Here is a 21,075-nt window from a genome sequence, read left to right as displayed (position 1 = left end):
ATATATATATATATATATATATATATATATATATATATATATATATATATATATATATATATATATATATATATATATATATATCATAATCATCTCCAACGCTGTATAGATTTCGGACGGTCTATTTTCGCAGGCGACATGCAACTCAGGCGACGACGGCATAATAAAAAAAAAGAAAAAAAAAGCGGCGTATCCGAGAGCCTTCACCCGATCACTTGTTAATTCATTAGTATTTCGAAAATAGCGTTATCTCGTTTGAGGGCGTCAATTAATTGCCCTCACATTCGTTACGGGTTAGGTAACTCTCGTATATTTACTAAAGTATGGCATTTTATGGCGACAAGTGAAACGGCAATGCGTGAGTGGAGTTGTTTGTTCTTTTTTCGCCATGTTTACAGATCACGCATGACGCATGCTAGTGAGGTCACAGAGAGGGACGGCGCCAGCTTTTTTTTTTTCTTTTTCACTGGGGAGGGGGGGGGGGAATTGGGGGCATCCACGAGAAGTGTGTTCCTTCAGGGCGGCAGGGAACTTATGTGTTGTGTTTTGTCTATGTGCTTGCTCTTTGGAGGGTAAGGGGGAGGGCAGAAAAAATTTGCGGAAACTGCACTATTTGGAATAGCATGCTGTAGACTGCTGGCTATTTGGAATAGCGGCCGCGGCGGTCGCATTTCGATGAGGGCCAAATGGTAGAGGCCCATGTACTTAGATTTAGGTGCACGTTAAAGAACACCAGATGGTCGAAATTTCCGGAGCCCTCCACTACGGCGTCTCTCATAATCATATCTTGGTAAAACCCAAGATATTATTATTATTATTTGGAATAGCATGCTGTAGACAAGGGTACGCAGAGGGACACGGAAAACCGCAAAACCACAAACGTGATTTTCTCTGTGCATCACTGTGTGCTTGCATTTATCAAGCGCGTCTAAAAATACTGTTTACGATGATCTCCGCAGAACGATTAAGCTGTAACAACTTCTAGATGGATTTTGATTAGAAAATTCTAGATCGGTTATGCTGAATAACGAATAACAACATATGACACACCAATATGCGCAAGAAACCATGAAACGAAAAAATCTGTCTACCGTCTTGTTTTCAACTTTCGTGAGTGTCACGTCTGACCATATAGCGACGATTATCTTTGGGCGTTGTTAATCGTCGTGCGCGCAATTACATCTGCTGTGCATTTCCCGCCCGAGCGGTGCGTGGCGCGCACACTAACCCGCGTAACCACGGCGCGGCAGCCCGAAGCATCGCGCGCGCAGCCTTCTCATTTTTGGCGCGAAAACCTAACCAGTTGCCCCCTCAACACCGTCGGGCCGTGTTTTCACTCGGCGTCCACGCGTGTTTTTCAAACTGGCGCGCCACTTTCCTCTCTCGGAGCAGCGACCGACGGACCGGTTATGCCGCTTCCTCGTCCTCGATAGGCTGCCTTCTCTCGCCCTTTACGTTCTCTCCCTCTCTAGAAAGAGAGAGTGAAAGCGAGGCCGTCTTGGGTGGAGAGGAGGCAAGGACCAATGGGTGCCCTGGACGCCCGCTTCGAAACGAGGGGCGCCAAACGAATCTGGCGCGCGCGCTCACACATTGAACGCGTGGAGCGGAGTAGGGACTGCCGCGTGGATTTTGCTCCACTGACGCGCCCCGTCAGCTGCTTCGGCTACTTGTTGCCTGACGAAGAGGAGGCCGGACATCTGAACACGATGGGATCGCCGCACGGTTACCGAGCGTGCCGGCGGCTTTTCGACGACGGCGAAGACCGGGCCACCAGGCGCACCTTGGACAAGATGCAGGAGGACAGCTCGCGGACCTGGAACTTCGACTTCGGACGGGACCGACCGATGCAGGGCCGATACCAGTGGCAGCGCTGCGGAGACGACGACAAGCGGACGTCGACGCAGTGGCGCTGCTGGGGCGACGCGTCGCCCGGATCAGGTGAGGGAGAGCCGCGCCTCGCGCCAGACACGTGCGACGCGCGTCGCTGTTGGGCGCGCAGTCGCGTGACGTACGACACCATCCCCCCACGCTGCATCCCTCCCCCGCCATTTCTTGGCAGGCGAACGGGTTGCGTGCTGCGCGCGCGCGCGAAACGAGATTCGGTTTGAGTGTCTCTATTTGCGCGCCAAAAATATCCCGCTTCTAAATGTTCTGTTCCGTCTCTGAACCATGGGCTTTCGCTTTCATTTTTTCTTAATTCTAATACAACGTACTTGTGGTGCGCGAAAAACAAGCATGGAACCTTTTTTTTGAAATTAGTCACGCAACTAGGAATCATTTTGCAGCGCAAATTAGAAACATATGCACAAGAGAAGACAGAAACGATGCAGGCTTCTGGGTCTATAACTAGCGGTCCTGAAATGAAAATTTTTGTGTGTTCGTATCTTCTAGAGACGTTTTACAACAATGTGTCTTTTCTCTTGTGTATTTGTATCTGACTGGCGCTGCAAAAATGATTGCGAGTTCCAGCTAGCCCGCGTTAGCGCTTTGACTAGCCACGGAAATTCAGTAGCGCTAGTTCTAAAGTCAAGGTTGACAATATTAGAAGTCATTAGAGTCATGCTAATAAATATTCTGTGGAGCATGAAAAAGAAGTCCTTAGACGACTTTATTGCCCGTCATCGTCACGAACACCTGTGATCAGCCATCACTCTAATCTTGCATGCGCGTCAGCTCGAGTATTCTTATGTAGGGCCCGCAGTCAATGCAAATAACGGAACTTGTTTTAAGTGTAACAATGCAGCCTCCTGGTTCTGTAAGTCCAGGTCCTGAAATGAATTTTCTTGCGCATTTATATCTTCTAGAGATATTTTCCAATAACTGCATGAGAAGCACGAACTCCTCAAAAGTCACGAATCCTGTTGCCTTGCATACTCACCAATAAATTCACAGCACGCATAGAAGAAAACATGCAAGTGACAGTCTGCAGGAGCAGAACGGACTCGATCGCTTGTTGCAGTGCGTCCCCATCCATTTGAGCTGCGGAGTCATGTACGCTGCGTGCATGCCAACACCGTATACCCTCTGGACAGGCCATACTCGGTCGTCCTTAGTTCAACATTCTTCAAATGCTCCAGCTATTCATGCGCCATCCTTAAACCACGAGAGTGGAATATAAATTTTTAACACGCCTTGCACTCGGTGCTCTACTTTAATCCTTTTCTCTCTGCGTGCCTCGCTCTTGACTTTACTAAACTTTGAGGGCACTGTTCACAAAGCTTTTTTCCTTGTTTGTAAGTGGTAGTTTACGTTGGTGAATCGTCTTCACTTAGAACAATTCCCAAGGACGAGTCGGTTATGAACAGATGCTTTGAGAAACGCCCAGTGTGCCAGCCATACAAGCAGCCGTATTCAGCCAACAGACTGCCCGTGATAACCTGTAGGCCATATTCTCGGACATCAGTAGTGGTTAAAATTTTGTCTTACGATCAGTCCTGGCGTTAATATTGCATTGTCAACATGACTCGGGGCACAGACGTATTTATTTAGGCACATAACTCATGCAGGCTACGCAGAGGGACAGCCCAAGGCAGGTTCCTTTGCTGCTTCCATCTTTCTTGCTCAGTAGTTCAAGGAGAGCTTTCGAGAGTGACGTCACGCCGCTCCGAGTCGGGAACACCTGCTCGAGGCGGCCCAACTGCCAATGCCGTTTCGAACAGCTCTGCGCTCAAATGAGAAAGAAGAGATGGACAACAAAAAAAGGGCGGGAAAGGACGCCGCCAAGACTCGCTGGCTCTTCGTGGTATAACCCGTTACGGCCCCCGAGAAACGAATGGGGCAAACATTTTTGGCGGGAAGTGGTGGTGGGTCGCCGTGTCGAGAAGAGAGGCCGCTTGAAGAGGGAAGGCGAGGGGGTTCGAGAGAGGCCTTCTTACGCTCCTTGCAGCCGTGTCGCCATCGACGCTTAGCGTCATTGCTTGGCGGAGACGGTGTGTGAGGTCGCGTGCCTGTTGTAAGACCGGAATTCGAAATGTGACGCGATGTTTCGTAGCAGATCCGCACTCCTTCGCAATCGACGACAGAGAGTGGAGGGCACGGGGCGAGAGTAAATCTTAAGGAGTCGCCAGTGAACGCGTTACGTGTGGTTAATGGCGGGAGACGGAGGCTTTGGGATTGGTGGTCCTTGACTCACTTGGCTTGCATCGCCGTTGTAGCGAGAGTGCAGGGATGTTTTCGTATGATATCGAGCTAACATTCGAGTTGCAATGCACGTACGTCTCACTGGGTGTGATGTGTTAACGCTATAGTTAGTGCTAGAAACGCGAGTTCCATGCTTAATTCAACTTGATTTCTCCCGCATTTAGAACGTCACGGAGTGTTTTCGTTAATCAATCTTTCCCTCTTGGCACTGACAAACAAAGCCAACTGGAGTCGCATTAGGATAAAGACGAGTGGTTAGGTTAAAGCTGATGATTTGACCTATTTATTTGCATTAATTCGCCACTCTGCTTGATTTTAATCCTTGTAAGGTACTACACATAGCTATATGCTGCGATTTCCAGTAGGCGCGAACGCTAAACTTCACTTATTTGAATTCGAAATCTCTTTAGGTTGCACGCAATTTTCATTTGCCTTATGAGCAGTGATTCAGTGGACATTTTTTTAAATTTTTTGTAGCAGCGCGCCACGGATATCGATAAAGAATGCGTGTTAGTTTCTGAAAGGCGATGAAAGTTCACTGTTAAAGCAGTAGGCTATCCATGATTTCAAGCTGCAGAGAACATGCAGTCATACAGGTATTTAAAATGCCTGTGAGAATGAGACAGAGATAGTGAAGGGGAGGACATGGGAATGAGATGCGAAAGATAAATATCCAGAAGCATCCGGAAATATCCAAATAAACATCCAGCAAACCGAAAGACACCGATTCAGTTTGCTGTATAGCCGTGTGCACAGGTCGGCCACGAGTCACTCACGAGTCAACTCACTCAGACTCAGATCGGGCTGTAAGTCTGAGTGAGCCGGGTGAGTGATATTTTGATGAGTTTTAGTCCGAGTGAGTTTGGTTGAAGAAAAGTTTAGCGAGTCTGAGTCCGTGTCCAGCTGAGGAAAATATTGGTCAGTCTGAGTCCCCAGCTCAAGATATATTTCTTGAGGGAGTCCGAGTGAGCTCCACATTTTTTTTTTGTCGACTTATGGTCCTATATATCTACTCATCTTCAGCATTACTATCAGCCTTATATCGGCTGGCGTTTGTACTAAAGATTATCCACACATATATCAGCACACCAGCATCCATGCGTCATCTCCATATTTATTGATCAGAGGCGTGAGTTAGGGGAAGGAGTGCCATGACCTCCCACAGCAAACTCTTTCATGGGAAGGTCTCGATAAAAATATCTTGCCTGAGTAGTGTATTTCATAAAAATGTCCGTACTGGATTGAAACCGCTGAAAACTCGCATGTGAAGGTACAAGATCAAAAGGCGCATCATAGCGCACCGATTATGTCAGATGTTGGCATTTAAGAGCATTGACACCGATATCGAAAAAAAAGCTACTTTTACGCCAACGGGCTCACGAGTCGACTCACTCAGGTGAAGCCGTGGGTCTGAGTGAGTCCGGTTGAGTAATATGTTGGTGAGTTTGATTCTCGGTGAGTCCTGTTGAGAAAAAGTTTAGTCAGTCTGAGTCCGGTTGAGGAAAATTTTGGTGAATCTGAGTCCTAGTGGACCCTCAGTGCAAAATATATTTGTTGAGTGAGTCTGAGTGAGTTCCAATTTTTTGCCACCTATGGCCGTGTGTAACAGGAGACAGCATGAAAGGTAATGAAAGTGCACAAGTGCACTGTTATAGCAATAGGCTATCCATTATTACAAGCTGCAAAGAAATGCTGTCTTGTATAGGAATACTTAACATGCTGGCAAGAGTGCGAGAGAGAGAGTGAGGGGGAGGGGGCAGGACACGCGAAACATAAGTATCCGGCATTATCCGGATAAATATACAGCAAACTGGAAGATAAATATCCCGTTTGCTGTATCGCACCGAGTAAAAGGAGACATCAACATAGCAAGGAAAAACACTTTCATTAGGAGGGACGTATTGGAACCCAAACCACGTTTATCGTCACCTCTGTTTCCTTAGCTTCTACATCTCTCAGGACAGGGGCGGCTGCAGGATTTTTTAAGGGGAGGGGCACCTACGGCAAGTTAATTCCTTCAGGTGGTGGGGGGTGCGAAAGGCGGGAAACTTAGTTATGTGTATGTGTTGACTATGTTTGCTCTTGTGTGGGCACGGAGAGGGAGGAGGGAGGCGTGGCAGGAAAAAACTTTTGGGGGGCGGTCGCCCCCCCCCCCCCCCGTTTTATCTCGGTAAGATTGCCCTGGGGTTTTCCCCCCGTTATAATATACTACATAGGCTCACTGCTGCACTGTCTGCTATCAACAATGCGCTATGGACGGCGATGCCAACGGGCGCTGAAAATGGGACAGTTGCATCACTGACGTACAGAAAAGAGACATGACCCTCTCATGTTCTCTTATATGCTTGTGTGTTTTCGTGTTTTAAGCTCTCTCGCTCTCCCAGCGTCGTGCCTTTCTATTTTCTTACATTGCCGTCTTCATTTCCCCTTCCCAGGCGCAGGTTATCATACTGATAACCATCTTCTCGTTAGGCTCCCTGGCTTTCACATACAACTTGTCTGTACACGACATACAAACGTTCCTTGTGCTACTTGACCGATACAATAACCATTCCTTGCTTTGCACAAGATTGCTTTGCAGTCGTAAGACCACGAGCAATGCCGGTTCACTTCACGTGGTTTTATTTTACTCACCTATTGCTTTCTCGATCAGCAAAAATACATTTGTGCAAGCGGAACGAACTCGCTCGAGCGTCATAAGGCACCGAAAACGAAGCCGGCATTTCTCGAAGTCAGTCGTGCTTGCAGGAACAACACACTGCTCTCCTTTGCTTAGGCAATCGTGAAAGCTTCGCATCATATGGCCACGCTTCACGGCTCGATGCATCTTCTTCCAATTTCTTCCGTTTTGCTTCGCCGCGCGCGGCAAGCACGCGAATCGGCGCGAGGGGAGCGCGCTGACCGGCGAGTGACCGAACATCCCCTCCCCCCCCTTCATCTCTAGAGTGTGCCCCCACTGGGCTCGATGGCCCCCGGACGTTGACTCGGCTGCTGCAGCCGCCGCTACGGGGCCAACGCTGTTACCGTACAGCCCGTGTGCTCACCTCGCCAAGCGGGTTGTTCGCGCGGAAATGTCGCGAACATTGCCCCGTGCTGGAGCGGGAAGCCTGCGCTCTCTCTCAACCCTCCCCAACTACATCACTCCGCACTGCAACTCACTTGCTCTTGTGCAGCAGAGAACACGCCCCCTCTCCCCCCCCCCCCCCTCCCTTTCTTCTGGTGGCTCGTCACCCGGTGATTCGGGGGGCGCGTGCGCATGCCCTTCTCGAGTTCTTGAAGGGTGCAACCGGCAGTGTGCTCGGTCAGAGGCCCAACATGCCCCCAAAACACTTTGCGATCGGGGGGCAATCCCCTCTCTTTCCTGCATTCGAGAGAGGAAGGACCGCGAAGGAACTCCGCAGATGACCTGGGCCTCCTCATGTTTACAAACACGAAGCATGCGCTTTCGCCGTGTGGTTCCTCCGTTTCGGGTGGTTAACGCCCGCCCCTGTGCTACTGCTGGTTTCGAGGGGGGATTGAGGTCCTCCTCAGCTGTGCACTGTTGCGGCTGCTCGCCCGTGTCCGAAACGAGGTGGTGTTGTCACTGATGGCGTTGCTGAAGATAACTGGGGCGGTCATTTCAAACCGCAAGGGGTTTTGTTTTTCTCCTGAAGCCGGACAATAAAAGTGGAATGACTTAGCCAAGCTTGTGTCAACCCTTCCTGCACATGGCACCTAGTCTGCGTATGCAACGTTGCAGGATGAGGCTTAATAATTGCTGGAGTTTTACGCACCAAAATCACGATATGATTATGGGGCACGCCTAGTGGAGGGTTCCAGAAATTTCGTCTACCGACGGTTGTTTAACGTGCACCTAACCCTGAGCACACGGACCTCCGTCGAAAATGCGACCACCGTGGCCAGGATCGAGCCTGCAGTCACAGGTACCAGACTGGTTCATGTTTTAACATAGTCTCCAATTGTCCTTCACTTTCAAAGACCCTACTCTCATTGCCTTCATCGGCACGGTGTTCATACACTTGTTCAATTGTCTGCCACCTAGAGGTAACTGAAGCGACATTTCCTGTTAAGGTTACTTTTATCTCTTCAAGCCTCCGTCATACGACCTGTAATGTTTTATGTAATTTGACATGAATTTTTGCGAGACGGGTTCAGTAGATCTTCCTAGGGAAAAATCGAAAATTCGATGAATATGAGCACTACTAACCCGCCTGCAAATGAGACCTGACAAGAGACCGCACACTCCTTCCAGGCACAACTTCAAATTTGGACTCCGGCAGACGGTTTGCCGAGGTAGTTTAATATGAAATCGCGCTTTCCGCGATCACAAATTGAATCGGCTATGGCAATCACGAAACAAAAATCCACATGTGCGAACTGAAGTGTGGCGTTAGCAAGTACGCATGCATGCATGTATACAGCAATGTAATATGTCACTGTCGTGGCGTGATGCTCGAAATGCCGCCAGAGATGTCAGATTTCCTTTAGTTATCTCACTGATGTGAGTGAGTCCTATTCCCACAATCCTATACTTATCCACGGGCTGTTCTTGTGACCGTGACCCGCCCATCGTTTCGAAGGAATAGCTTTGATACGTTCTAACATAATAAGTACATTTCGTTCTTTAGGAAAGTTCAGGTTCAGGGATTCGAAGGTAGAGATTGCATCTATTATGTTTGCAGTCGACCTCACTGACCCTCGCATTTTTCACGTTGTGCTACCGTAAAGGACGTGCTCTGTACCAACGTGCTTTACACACGCATTACTTCTCGCTCACGAACTAATGCCATCCCTCGAGCACTTTCCATGAACTGGCGTGTAGAGCAGCTGTCATGTGGGCCTGACTGTAGAAACTACCGCTTCGGACACATACGTTTTCTGAGCCGCTAACCATGGGCATGGGAACTCACAATTTTAAGTCGCCACCACTCTTCCTCGCTTGTGTTTCGTATAGTGTGCGAAGTAACGCTATGTTTCTTGTGGTAGCTTTATCTTCCCGCATCTCTGGTTCTTACATGGAGGCTAAGGACCCGTCTGGCCAGCGGCTCGGAGACTCGGGCTGCGTTCGGAGGGTCCCCGTCTGAACCAGCCCTAACTGTTCCGCTTCCGGGAATCCGTGTATACGTTCCGAATATATGCCGCGGCTGCACGCTTCTCCCCCGTGCACCACTTGTTGCGTAACAGACTTGGCCTTAGATCGTGACTTCCCGGTTGAGATGAGGCGCTCACTCTGTTGTAACGCTCCCCGCCAGAAAGAAACGAGCGAGGCGTGGTCACCGAGTGTACATAGTCCCGCCCTGCAGGCCCTTGCGGAATCAGACTGAAAAACGCCCACGGGAAATGCAGCTGCCGCCAAACAGCCGGCTTCCCCGAATCTATATCGCCCGACCCGTTCGCGGAAATGCGCCGCGAGCCTATATATACATACAACAAGGCGCACACCGTGGGCCCCTTGGGAGTAGACCGCCTTTGGGATGCCTCGCTGGGGTGTGCGCTCGCATCTCGTCTCCGGGGCGTCGTTATTTTTGATCGCACGTCGCAGGTTCGCGCCCTGTGAAACTGCATGTACGGAATTGGGTGGGAGTACGTGCGGCAAGCCAGCGCAGAGACCCCCAATTTACGAAGTACGCCAAGCTCAATTATATACTGAATCTTAACACTCCTTTTGTGTTGGCGGGGAGAGCCTCGGAGATTGCATTTATCCCGCTAGGGTCACTGCGAAAAGCGCTAAATTGAGAAAGAAAAAAGGGCGGACACGACGAAACACGAACAAAGAAAAAAACAGACACCCTCACACAATGATAATTGAAATACGAGCGCGTAACTTAAACTGGGACTTCGGAAGACAAGGACAAGCGCATCCCTGTCCTTGTCTTCCGAAGTCCCTGTTCAAGTTACGCGCTCGCATTTGAAGTATCGTGAATTACCAACTCGCCCAATCAGCTACTTTAACCCTCACACAATTAAGAATTTCATGAACATTTTGACAGAATGGGCTGCCTGGTTAGGTTGATAAGACTTTCGTGAAAATTTAGGTCGAATTGCCTGCCTGCTTGCGTTAATTAAGACTATCATGAATATTTTGACAGAATTGCTTGTTTTGTTTGGGCTAAACTTTCATGAAAGTCTTAAATAATTAAGCCAACCAGAGAGGCACTTCTGTCAAAATGTGCATAAAGTTTTAATTGCATAACCCAACCAGACAGTGAATTCTTCCAAGATGTTCAGCTTTAAGTTCTTCAGACAACTTTTTTTTTTCTTGTCGTTTCTCTTAGCCTGCCTAGCGCAACAGTATAAGCTATCAACTCGACTGGACACTGCTCCTGAGGAATGTTTTCTCATTGTTACTGCAAAAAATGCACTCCCTAGGGTATTTCTAGCGTCGGCTCATAATTGTCGTTATAATACGGTGTTACGACGAAATACCAGCCCTGAAGAAGACAAGGCCCCTTGCCCGAATGTTGGCTCAAGGATATTCCTTCTCATCTTTTCGAACATCCACCTTCTCTTGAAATTCTCTGAAAAATACACAGGACCACTTCTGCAGCACTCGACACTCATTGCATGTCAGGCACGTAGCCAGGATTTTTTTTCGGGGGGGCCCAAGGCCTAATTGTTCGACAGACAATCTTTCCATAGCAAAAACAAAAAAAAAGTTGCCTGGGAATATAGAGGGCTGGAAAAATTTCGGGGGGGGGGGGGCGCCCCCCCCCCCTTGCATACGTGCCTGTTGCATGTACATGAGACAGATAAAAGGCTGATTATGTGGCCACCACTTGGAGGATATCTTGCAGCACTTTTCGGAATGACGCATTTAGTAAAACCGATGGTTTACTAACATTACGCATTGCCCAGAACGGGACGGTTCACGCAGTGGGAAAATTCTGATTGAGGAGTAGCTCATGAATTTTCATTCCTTTCCTGGATTTCTTGCCAACACATCGAATCAGCGAAAAATATAGACCAGCGCTGCCTGCAGCTAAACAACCACGATTTTACAGCATGGTGAAATGCATGCCTCGGGAAAGTGCTACGGGAGAGTCCTCTTGACAATTTTCGAAATATCTAAATATCTGCTCTGTCATATTGCGCTTACTCATGAATATCTGCAAAAATCGTCTAGTTTTATTTCTCGTATTCTTCGTCTATCGCCGTCAATGCGGAGCAAAGGCAGCTAAAGTACAGCGCGTTTGTATAAGCAAAAACCCGCATAATCTTTCATGCCTGTACCCAGCAGCAAAAGTTTACAGGACGTAGGCCCCACAGCAAATGCGAATTTCTTACCTGTTAGTGAGTAGGGCTTCTAAGCTAGCTGATGACTCTATAGGCTTCAATACGAACCACACGCTGGAACATTTGTTCGGATGCTATGTTGCCAGGCAAAGTGAGAATATATCTTTCTAGAACATTTCGCGTCCCGCAGGCTTTTGCTGTTGGGTGTACATTCAATATTTATTGTGTGATAGCTAATGATTGAAAAGATATGACACTTAAGTTATGCGTAAAGATGGTTTTGGAAGCTGGCAAACTCACAGACGCTGTCGGCATTATAATGAAAAAGCTATTCAAACCATGATGATTCGTAAACTGGGCATCTTGCACTATGTCGGTCGAAACATTTTCTTCAAGACTGCAATCCCAAAACCTGAACATCCTCGCGAAATAGACTGCACAACCTCTCGGCCTGCATCACAACAGTTCCGTGCACCCCTTCTCATACATGTTGCCTATCGGGTGCAACGCAAACGGGTGACACGGGCTACATTTAGTCCTCCCATCGTTTCCTTGCTCAGATAATGAGGTCGCACGTGAGCAGAAAGGGCGTTGTGCGCAACAGCTTTGTTTTTCTCCGAATGACATCGGATATGCCGTGGCACGAAGGCAAGCCAGCCGCTTCGCCTGCACGAGAGGACGAACTGATGGAAACGAGCTGGGGCATCTTCGTGACCCTGAAGAGAAGATCACTCAGGCACCAGACGCGCCCAGATCGACTCCGCCCTGAGCAGAGGCAACGGCACCACATGGTCGTTAGGACTTGGAGAGTAGCCATGCGCTGTTGGTTAAGTTAGAAACAGTTCGCTATGTATATTTCATGGCTTACTGCGCTTGATAACTCCTTTCACTTTCTGTCTTTCTCGCGGAGGCGAATGTGAGCAGCTCCGACCATCTTTTCTCTCTCCCTTTCACTTTGAGACACACTCACTCAAAGACGAAACGGAGCGTGCGGGTCGTCAAGGGCGCGTGGAATCGAAGGGGGACTATGAGAGAGGGCAGCCCCCAACCGGGCAGATGGGGGATCAAGGGGGAGGGGGGGTTAGGTCTGCGTCTTGCTTTCCAGAGGGGGGAGGGACGTGGAGCATCAAGCTACCGCGCAGTGCAGGGCCAACCCAGCAGCCGAGCGATCTTATCCAGGCAGTCGCGTTCCCGACGCGTGCTGCTTGCAAGACGGAGAGGGGGGCTGCGTCTGTTCGAAGGGTGTGTGCTGCGGGGGGGGGGGGGAAGCTAGGGGGTTGAGGGGTACTGATAGTAAAAGAGGGGGGGGGGGGGACAGAGTTTCTGCTGCTGCGAGTGGCAGTGACGTGAGCATGACGCGTCCCCGGGGACGCCCGGGGAAAGCCGGGTGCAGCGACCGGTTGGCACTGGCTGGCTCTGTGGCTTGAGCTGTGTACAAAACACGGCCTTGCCCTCCCCCCCCTCCCTCCGTACTCCTCTTCTTCTTCCTTCTCCTCCTCGCGTGCCCGGGGGCCGCCGTGGCTTCGGCAACCAGTTCGCGGGACGTCGCCGCAGCGCTTGCTTGCAGAGCGAGGACACCTGCTGCTTCTGCTTTTGCGAGAGATGTTTCGAGTGGTGGTAGGCTTGTGCGCGCTTAACAACGCCTATTACAAAAGCTGCGAGCGTGTGGCTTGCAACGCGCGTAGCACTGCTGTCCCGTGTGCCGATAAATATTCGCATCACGAAACGGCCATCCACTGCCTCATCGCAACCACGCGCGTTGAATAACGGCTTCTTTTTTTCTGCAAGGAGCAAGAAGATTGCTCCGCATCTTGCTTCTGAAGAACTAAAAAGAAGAATACAAGCTGCTTTTGTTGAACACACATTGCAAATCAGATTATTAGTAACTACGCAAAAATGACTCGTCAGCTCATAATTTCATTAGAATAGTATGATATTATCTGCTTTTCCTTGCCCGTCCTTGCGTGCTACCTTTCGGGTGGTCACAAAAGTCGGCCTCTCTGCACCAGGACGAAGAATTATTATATTATAAAGATGAGTTAGAGTTGACCGCATCAAATAATAATTTTCGTGGGACTGACAGCGTAAAATTTCTTGCATGTAGAACGCATCGCGAATTTTCTAGTGGAAAGTTTTCTCGACAGAGCGAACTATCTCTCAGTTTATGGAAGGTGACAGAAGGTTATTTTATGCTTTTATGCACTGAAGCATCCTCCATCGCATCATGTGCACTTAATGCTACATGTGTGGAATCCGTGAAGGTTTTCTTTTTTATTTCCACGCCAGCACCATGAACAGCTCACATTACTGAGAAGTCGCTGTGCTCCTTAACCATCCACGCAGGTTTTGCATTTTAGCAGTCAACGCAATACGCTTGTAACTACCATGCCAGGTAGCGCGAGTAACACAACGCCCCAATCAAGAGCGTCTCCGGCACCTTCACGTACTGCAGCCCAGAATGTTATATCGTGGCACAGTGTCGCAGTAACGCGCCGAATGCACAACATCCTGCACGTTTTCATCTCTTTTGACTGCCTGTCTTTCTGCAAAGCTTGCGGTGGTTGTGGTTATATTCAAACCATAGTAGATGTCTCTACATGTCTATTTTTTCACAAATGGACCTCTTCCTGAGCCACACACAAACGAAGATACCGTCGCACGAAAATTCATCCATCGAATCCTGTAGAAAAGTGATGCAAAAACGCGAACCAAGAACAACAACTTGCACCTTTGCCTCTATTCTACGTATTGTACTTCTGCAAAGCCTGCTGTGGCTGCATTTAAACCGTAGTGGATATCTTCAGACTTCTTCTTTTTCTTTGCACAAGTGTATCTCGTCCGGAGCCGCATTCAAACGAAGATACTTTCGCACAAAAAATTTTATTGATCTAGTTTTGCAAGAGATCTTATCATTCTGCCAATCTTCTCACAGCCACCGATCCCAGCGCGCAGCTTTCCACTGCCTGCAGGGAGGGATGGTCGTACAACATCCAGTCGCGACTTCTGGGGGTTATCCTACAGAGTCACCACAGCATCGCGTGGCAGGTGCCCGCGGAGGGATGGTGAGGGAGCGGGGTTTGTTTCGCCCGTGCACGTGACGACCACATGGTCCCGCAGGGGTGTACAAGACCGCGCTGTGGTGCACACGCAGCTTTCCGGAGAGGCCGGGTGGGAAGGCGAAGGCCGGCGGCGGTGTTGAGTTAAAGCAGCAGTTCTTCTCCCCGGCCGCTACTGCTTGCAGCAACAGCCGGGCGTGGCAAATACGAAAAACCAGAATCGAAGTAGCCTGCTCGCAAAAGGTTGCGTGTGGGGGGGGGGGGGGGGGGGGGGCTGATGGAGAAGTTGAGAGGGGGGTGCCAGCAGAAGAAGAAGACGAAGCCAGCGCACAGGTGCGACGTCTCTCGAGCTGGCGTCGTCGCTCGCTGACGAGGCGTCGTCGGGCTTCTCCGCGGCCGAGGCCACGACGAAGAAGAGGGGGACAGGTTTACACGTCGAGAGAGATCGGGGTTGCGGTAGGGGGGGGGGGGGGCAGGGGGCAACCGTTGCCTGTAGCGTGTCCCCGTCGACCAGAAGGGGGGCACGCTGCCGCCCTCCCTAATGATGGCCCGTCGCCAACCGGTCCCTCGTGCGCCCGGGCGGACCCCAACCAACCAACGGGCGCCCTGGAATCACCGCTCAGCTGCGACCCGCGGGCTGGAGCGCTGTCGGCCGGCTGCAGCGATCAGCTGCGCAGGGAGGCAAGCGAGTGTGTTGTTCGAGGGCTCCGTGGGAAAACAGAGTGGTTGGTTGCTATGCGCGGGTTGTGTGGACGTGAGGCACAAGGTACACAGCAATTAAGGGGCTGCTCCTTGGGGATATTAGCCATTAAAGTAGCACGGACCTCAGCCCCTTTTCTGACTGTCGACAGGAATTGCAGAATAGTAGCATTCTGGCAATGACAGATTCCTGCAAGATGAGTAGTCTGCATGTTTGAAGTGCACTCGCTGATTCATCCTCGAGACAGCCTATAGTCAGCGGAGTCGTCTTGTTTGGTACGCTGTTTGTCGCACTTCTGCGTGCTTCACTATATTTCATGTGATTTGATTCATATTCTTTCATCCTCACAAACGTCGTCCAACAAATAATAATCTTAATGATTTAAACAGAACAACGCAATAGAGTAAATGCAATAAATGCAATGACACTGACGAACACTGCGATGATCCTTGCTCTGGGGAAACAAAAATAAAAATAGCAGTTGCAATGTGTTTGGGCTTGTACGCACATTTCACTGTCTCCAGTTTCTCCGTCAAACATTTTGTCAGCCTCGTGTGGTGAGCATAGAAATATACATCGCGTATATGGCTGGTGAGTTTAGAACTAATGCTGAAAAGGAAAATGTAGATGCAGACATCCATAACGGTAACAGGTCAAGTGTTTGAAACATACTCGCTATTTTCTTTCCTCCGCTTTTCAAGTGTGTAATGTCCGTCCAGAAAAAGCGCCCTTTTCCCGTAGGTACTTCAATATTTCTGCTATCCACCATACTAACTACAGCACACGTTTTAACGGCGTATATAGTGGCAATAACAGTTATAACCCAAGCATTCGTAACAACAACGGTATCTGATGATTGGCGTCTTCTTGAATATTTTACAGATTCCCGCAGACAGAAAGACAAGAGCTGCTCCTTCAAAGGAAGATGCGATGACGTGATCGGGCGCTCCGAGATGACAGGGAGGACTCCGTACTGACAACCGTTGACTTCCGTGAGTACAAGCCGTCATTTTAAACTCACGGGTCAAATAGGTTATTTTTTAATTAATATGTTACAATACCGTTTTGCAGTACAGATTGCTGTGATAATCGAAATATCACGAGTGATCATTCCTTTACAACAGTGGCTTATTTTCATACATGCCGAAACGCTCCATCACGCCTAGAGAGGGTCATAGGTCATCCAGGAACACATGCGTCTGTTTAGAAGAATTTATTATACATCACATAATTTACAATCATTTCAGTACAACATAACGTCTTCATATTCTAGACAAGGTTTGTGACAATCACGAAACTGACATCTGTCTCACGGAGATAAATTGACACATAAAAAGGCACGGGTGCACGTGTACTATTGCACATCCACCACGATTATTTATAAGTTTAGTCGTCTGGCGATGTTAGTGATTTGTGAAAATACTCTCATGAATCAAGTGCCACCATTCACTGGCCGTTTTAAAGTTTCATGCCATCATCGTCAAAAATTACCTGCTAGTTTCAATGGACTCTTATATTCAGGATACATTATTACTGAACCGATGAAAGTTTTTCTATGAAATTCAGAACGAAATCACAATGTTAGGCTAGAGACGAAGCACTGTCAACGAGTGATATGTAAACCATGCATAATGGGACATCCATGACCTTGTAAGCACCTCAATATGGGCGCGTCAAAATATGTCCGAATAGCCAGGCTATATAGGCTACCTTTTTTTTTTACTTATTAATTCTTCATTTCAGGTCAACGAAAAACATGGACCTTCCAGACAAGGCAAGCCACGCAAGCTCGCCTTCACTGGTCTCAAGCACCACAGGTGTTCATCGGCTGAGAGCCTCCATACATGACTGATGTTGGGTGAAAAACAATATGCTACATCATTGATGAGAAATTATATATTTCTCAGCAAAAAATGAGGAATGCATACGGACGTCTCGGCTACCACATAAGCTCAAAGTTCCGTGGTAGCTTACAGGAGGTCCGTTATAATATGTATAGTTGTTTGTTATACTATATTGGCTTATACTTTGCAACACAGCAATACTAAACATGAACAGAGTGCCTTAAACTGTCAAATGTGATGGGGTCGATATACAGTTGCTACAAGTTCTTAACGACAATCCATGCATTGTAATCTGAGAACCTGCTCTTGTATTTCAACTCTATCTTATCTATGAAAAACTATTTCGTCCTGTTCCTTCTGGGAATATATTGTCACCATAACTGCATAGTGCATTATCCCTGCATCTATGTACAAACTTCGGTTCAAATATAGATTTGTTGAGAAGGCCAGGAGCTATGAAAAAGAAGACTGGTTCTAAGAATAGCACAAATAAAATGTCCGTGCGCTTAGATTCAAGTGCACGCTAAAGAATTCCAGGTGGCTTCTTTCTAACCACGTGTCTTGTAAACACACCATAATTTTGGCACATAAAACGCTGCAATTTAGCTCTTTTTTTTTGTCCAAGGAAGAAACGTTCTGGCAGATACAGTATGTTCCTGTAGTTCTTCTGATCATTCTTTTTTATTCCGTTTGCTGCGGTGAGATATCCAGTAAGAATAAGCTCACTGTTTCTTCTCTCCAATGAAGGAAGGAATGTATGCAATGCAGTCCTTCACAGAAGGCCCTCTGTCAAATGAAGATTAGGCGAATACGACTTTGCAGGCGCAGATATATGATCTTAGAGGGCAGCGTAGAAGTTACTAAAGGAACCCTGGCGTTCTTATAGTCTATCGCGCACTGCCATTTTTTCGGAGACGTCCCATCCGGACGACACAGAGTTATCAGATTATCAAACGATCACTCGCTTCTTTATTCCCATAAAGAAATGCTGTGATCGTAGTGGAATATGACATGTATATAGAAATTTCTTATTTACACAATTTCTCTATTTTTTGTTCTGATCAGTATTTTAATGTCCGTTATATTTACGCAATCGGAAGGGCAATGTTTTTATTTAAAGTGTGTACAAATCCACAACGATCTCTGAGGCACACGCCAGAAGGTGGTCCGACCTTGACAAAGTGTATTGCGGTGATTTTGTAGGTTGATCATATTCTTCAGTGAATTCACATGCTTTACTGATTCTCTTTCGCCTGTTCAGTGGCAGCTAGATGCGACAAGATGAAGGTTTATCCACCTCGATTATTTACTTTTAATATTTAACGTTACCAGCTTGTATTTTAAGACTTAGGCAGGAGTGGATACTGAAGAGAAGGTTCTACAGCAGCGCAAGATCAATTTTGCAACGAAAGGAAGGAATTGTGATATGGGAAGCATTCGTGAAACTTTTAATGAAATCAAAACAGCCGCATTACCCGGTAGTCACGTACACTGCTGTGAGTGATGTACAAAGGTTATATTCGTATGGCCAACGCAGCTAGTACAAGTACACTATTCTCTGCAAAATTAAATTATGCCAGTAGTTTTAACGTACGGAAATGAAAACCGCAGTATTACGTATACAGTGATCGACACTACCGCTAAAGCATATAAGAGAACACCAACCTGTGTGGTAACAAATTTCACGTCGTTAAATACGAAATATTGATAGAAGAGCACAAAATGATGGTTTCACCCTTATTTAGCAGCAATATTAAGCGTGATAGTATAAAAAGAATTCGGCTGTGGAGAAGACAGTAGAGTGACATGTGCTCGAGCTACTTTTCACTGACAACGTACTTTGTTCAAGCATGACCAACTTCACGCGGTGCCTCCAACCTTGTGAAAACTCAGTTTGTACAGCTATATATTCTGAATAAATTTCAAGGAATATATGTGAGAATACTCGCGAGAACTATTTTTTTCCTAAGCGTACAGGCGACATATAAGCGTTATTAACTGCCAAAGTATTTTTCCGTTTGTTTTGTACTTATCGGCTGGTGCTGGTGGGAAGGTGGTAATATGTAGAGTGCTCTATATGGGGCGCACAGGTGTTCACACTGTATATCCCTCACATGTTATGATCAATACGCCTGTTGCGTTCCCTGTTTTCTGTTTCCCTGTTGTTCAGCTGTTACAGTCAGTCGATCGAATACATTGTCAAAAGTCCCCATTAATGGGAGAAATAATCATGTTGCACAAGTGATTTTGCATAGCATAACACTTCTATAGTCGGTTACAAACTGAGAAAAATGCATGCTTGGCCTAAAGGCGTCGCTGTACCACCCACAGAAAATTTGCATAGGTGCTCCATCCAATCGCATTTCGTTATTTCCGTGACGTCAAGCTGGTCCGTGTATTATCAGTTAGCTGATATTGTTATACAGACATGTTCATGTCGCTGGTTTTTGGTCGAAAACTTAAACTTCCTGGCAAATTTCGGCAAAGATTCCGACATCACCTCGGGGAAACGTAATACTTTAAGCATGGACGACGATCTTTTAATCGGTAATATGCGTACTCTTTATATTACCAGCGAAAAAGTACTTAAGGTTAGAACGGAAACTGGATAGCACGACTCTCTCGGACAGTTTTGGGGGCGGTGCTTGTGTGCATTCTTAAGTTGTTACCGACTACAGTATGTGCTCATAGACCTTACCCGACGTCTCAAAGGGACCACAAGATTGTAACCTCACGATATTCCTACATTTGTATCCTTGGTAGCATTTTAGCGTGTATAGAATGCCTTGTCGGTTTTTAGGCGCTAACAATTTGCCCAGGTCTGTAGCTGTCCACCTTCAATAGTTATGCTTAGTTACTGACACAGTATGGGCAAAAATACGTAGTCATTGTGAAATTATTGTTACGACAATATTCGGCTATTTATTGCCGTAGACATGATTTCTGTGCTTATATGCAGCAATTTCTAAACGATGCATTGGTTTACGATCACTGGCTTGCACGTCAAAATAAGTCTTGATGCCCATATTAACAAGCACATGCGTTCTCACTTGATCAGAAATTTCTGAAACATCTCTAGAAAGACACTGACATTTGAAATATTTAGTTTGGGTCTTCCGTAATAGTGTTTTCCTTCTAAGTCTGCATAACAATGACGTGTGAGCAGTGATTACATAGCTCACTCCTGAAGCAAACCGAGTGCCACATCCTTGTCAACATTACACCTCTGAGCCCATGTTGCTTGTTTGGTTCTTTCAGTCTGGCAATATGTTGTCGACAGTTACTATATGGCTTTGTCAACTGAAATATTGTTATTATTGTGGCCCCGTCCGCTGTCGCTTGCTTGTGAAAAAAAATTTCGTTGATTTTTTTATGGTTGTACATTCTGAAATATTGATTCAACGGGGATAAGATCTTGATATTATGTTATGTCGCTATGTGGTTTAGCATCTTGTCGTACCGTGCAGCGCTCGCTGACTTGAATGTGATACCGCATGCATCATACTTCATATGATAAATATTATTATTCATCAACGATGCTCATACCTTGTTTGCCATCATCGTACTCAAATCTTGGGAATTTGTGTTTTCATATTGTATTGGTGGAGAAAATTTTCCTGTGCATTATTGTTCCGGTGACAATTTGAAGCGCATGCACATTCTCGGTGTGTACTGCGCTATTGTATGTATAAAAGTGTTGAGTTTAACTTCCTGTCGTAAAAAATAAAATAATTCATTAGCCTTTGATGGTCTACCTGTCTCTTTCTGTAAAAGTACCTAGATTTCTACTTTAAGTCACTCTAATGTGTTAATCGGTATCAAGAAATGGACAAAGTAAGAAGACAAAAAATAATTCCGTGCCCATACTCACAACGACGTCTCACGCTACAATTCTTCATTAGCCATTTGAGACGCTTCGCACGCATTTGTGTACGCAACTTGTTTTTGCTAGTTGTGTCGACTAGTGGCTAAGAAAGAGCAAGCCATATTGATGTTTGGAGGAATCGAACCTCCTGCGTACTGAATATGTCTTCATTTAACTTCATTTTGCATTTCACTGTTCTATATTATTACTTCGTTGAAGGCAATACCCTTTTCAACG

The 21,075-nt window shown here is 47.1% G+C and overlaps 1 long non-coding RNA gene across 1 annotated transcript; it reads left to right on the top strand.

Annotated features, from left to right (window-relative positions):
* Nucleotides 1-1,567: 1,567 nt before the first annotated feature.
* Nucleotides 1,568-20,705, top strand: LOC119401223 (uncharacterized). Its single transcript, XR_007417295.1, has 3 exons — nt 1,568-1,938; nt 16,012-16,121; nt 16,873-20,705. It is a non-coding gene; the product is annotated as an uncharacterized LOC119401223 (long non-coding RNA).
* The last annotated feature ends 370 nt before the right edge of the window (nt 20,706-21,075 follow it).

This window comes from Rhipicephalus sanguineus, chromosome 8, assembly GCF_013339695.2.
Source record: "Rhipicephalus sanguineus isolate Rsan-2018 chromosome 8, BIME_Rsan_1.4, whole genome shotgun sequence".
NCBI lineage: Eukaryota > Metazoa > Arthropoda > Arachnida > Ixodida > Ixodidae > Rhipicephalus > Rhipicephalus sanguineus.
The sequence above is the reverse complement of the archived record's forward strand: the minus strand, read 5'-3'. Positions and strand labels throughout refer to the sequence as shown.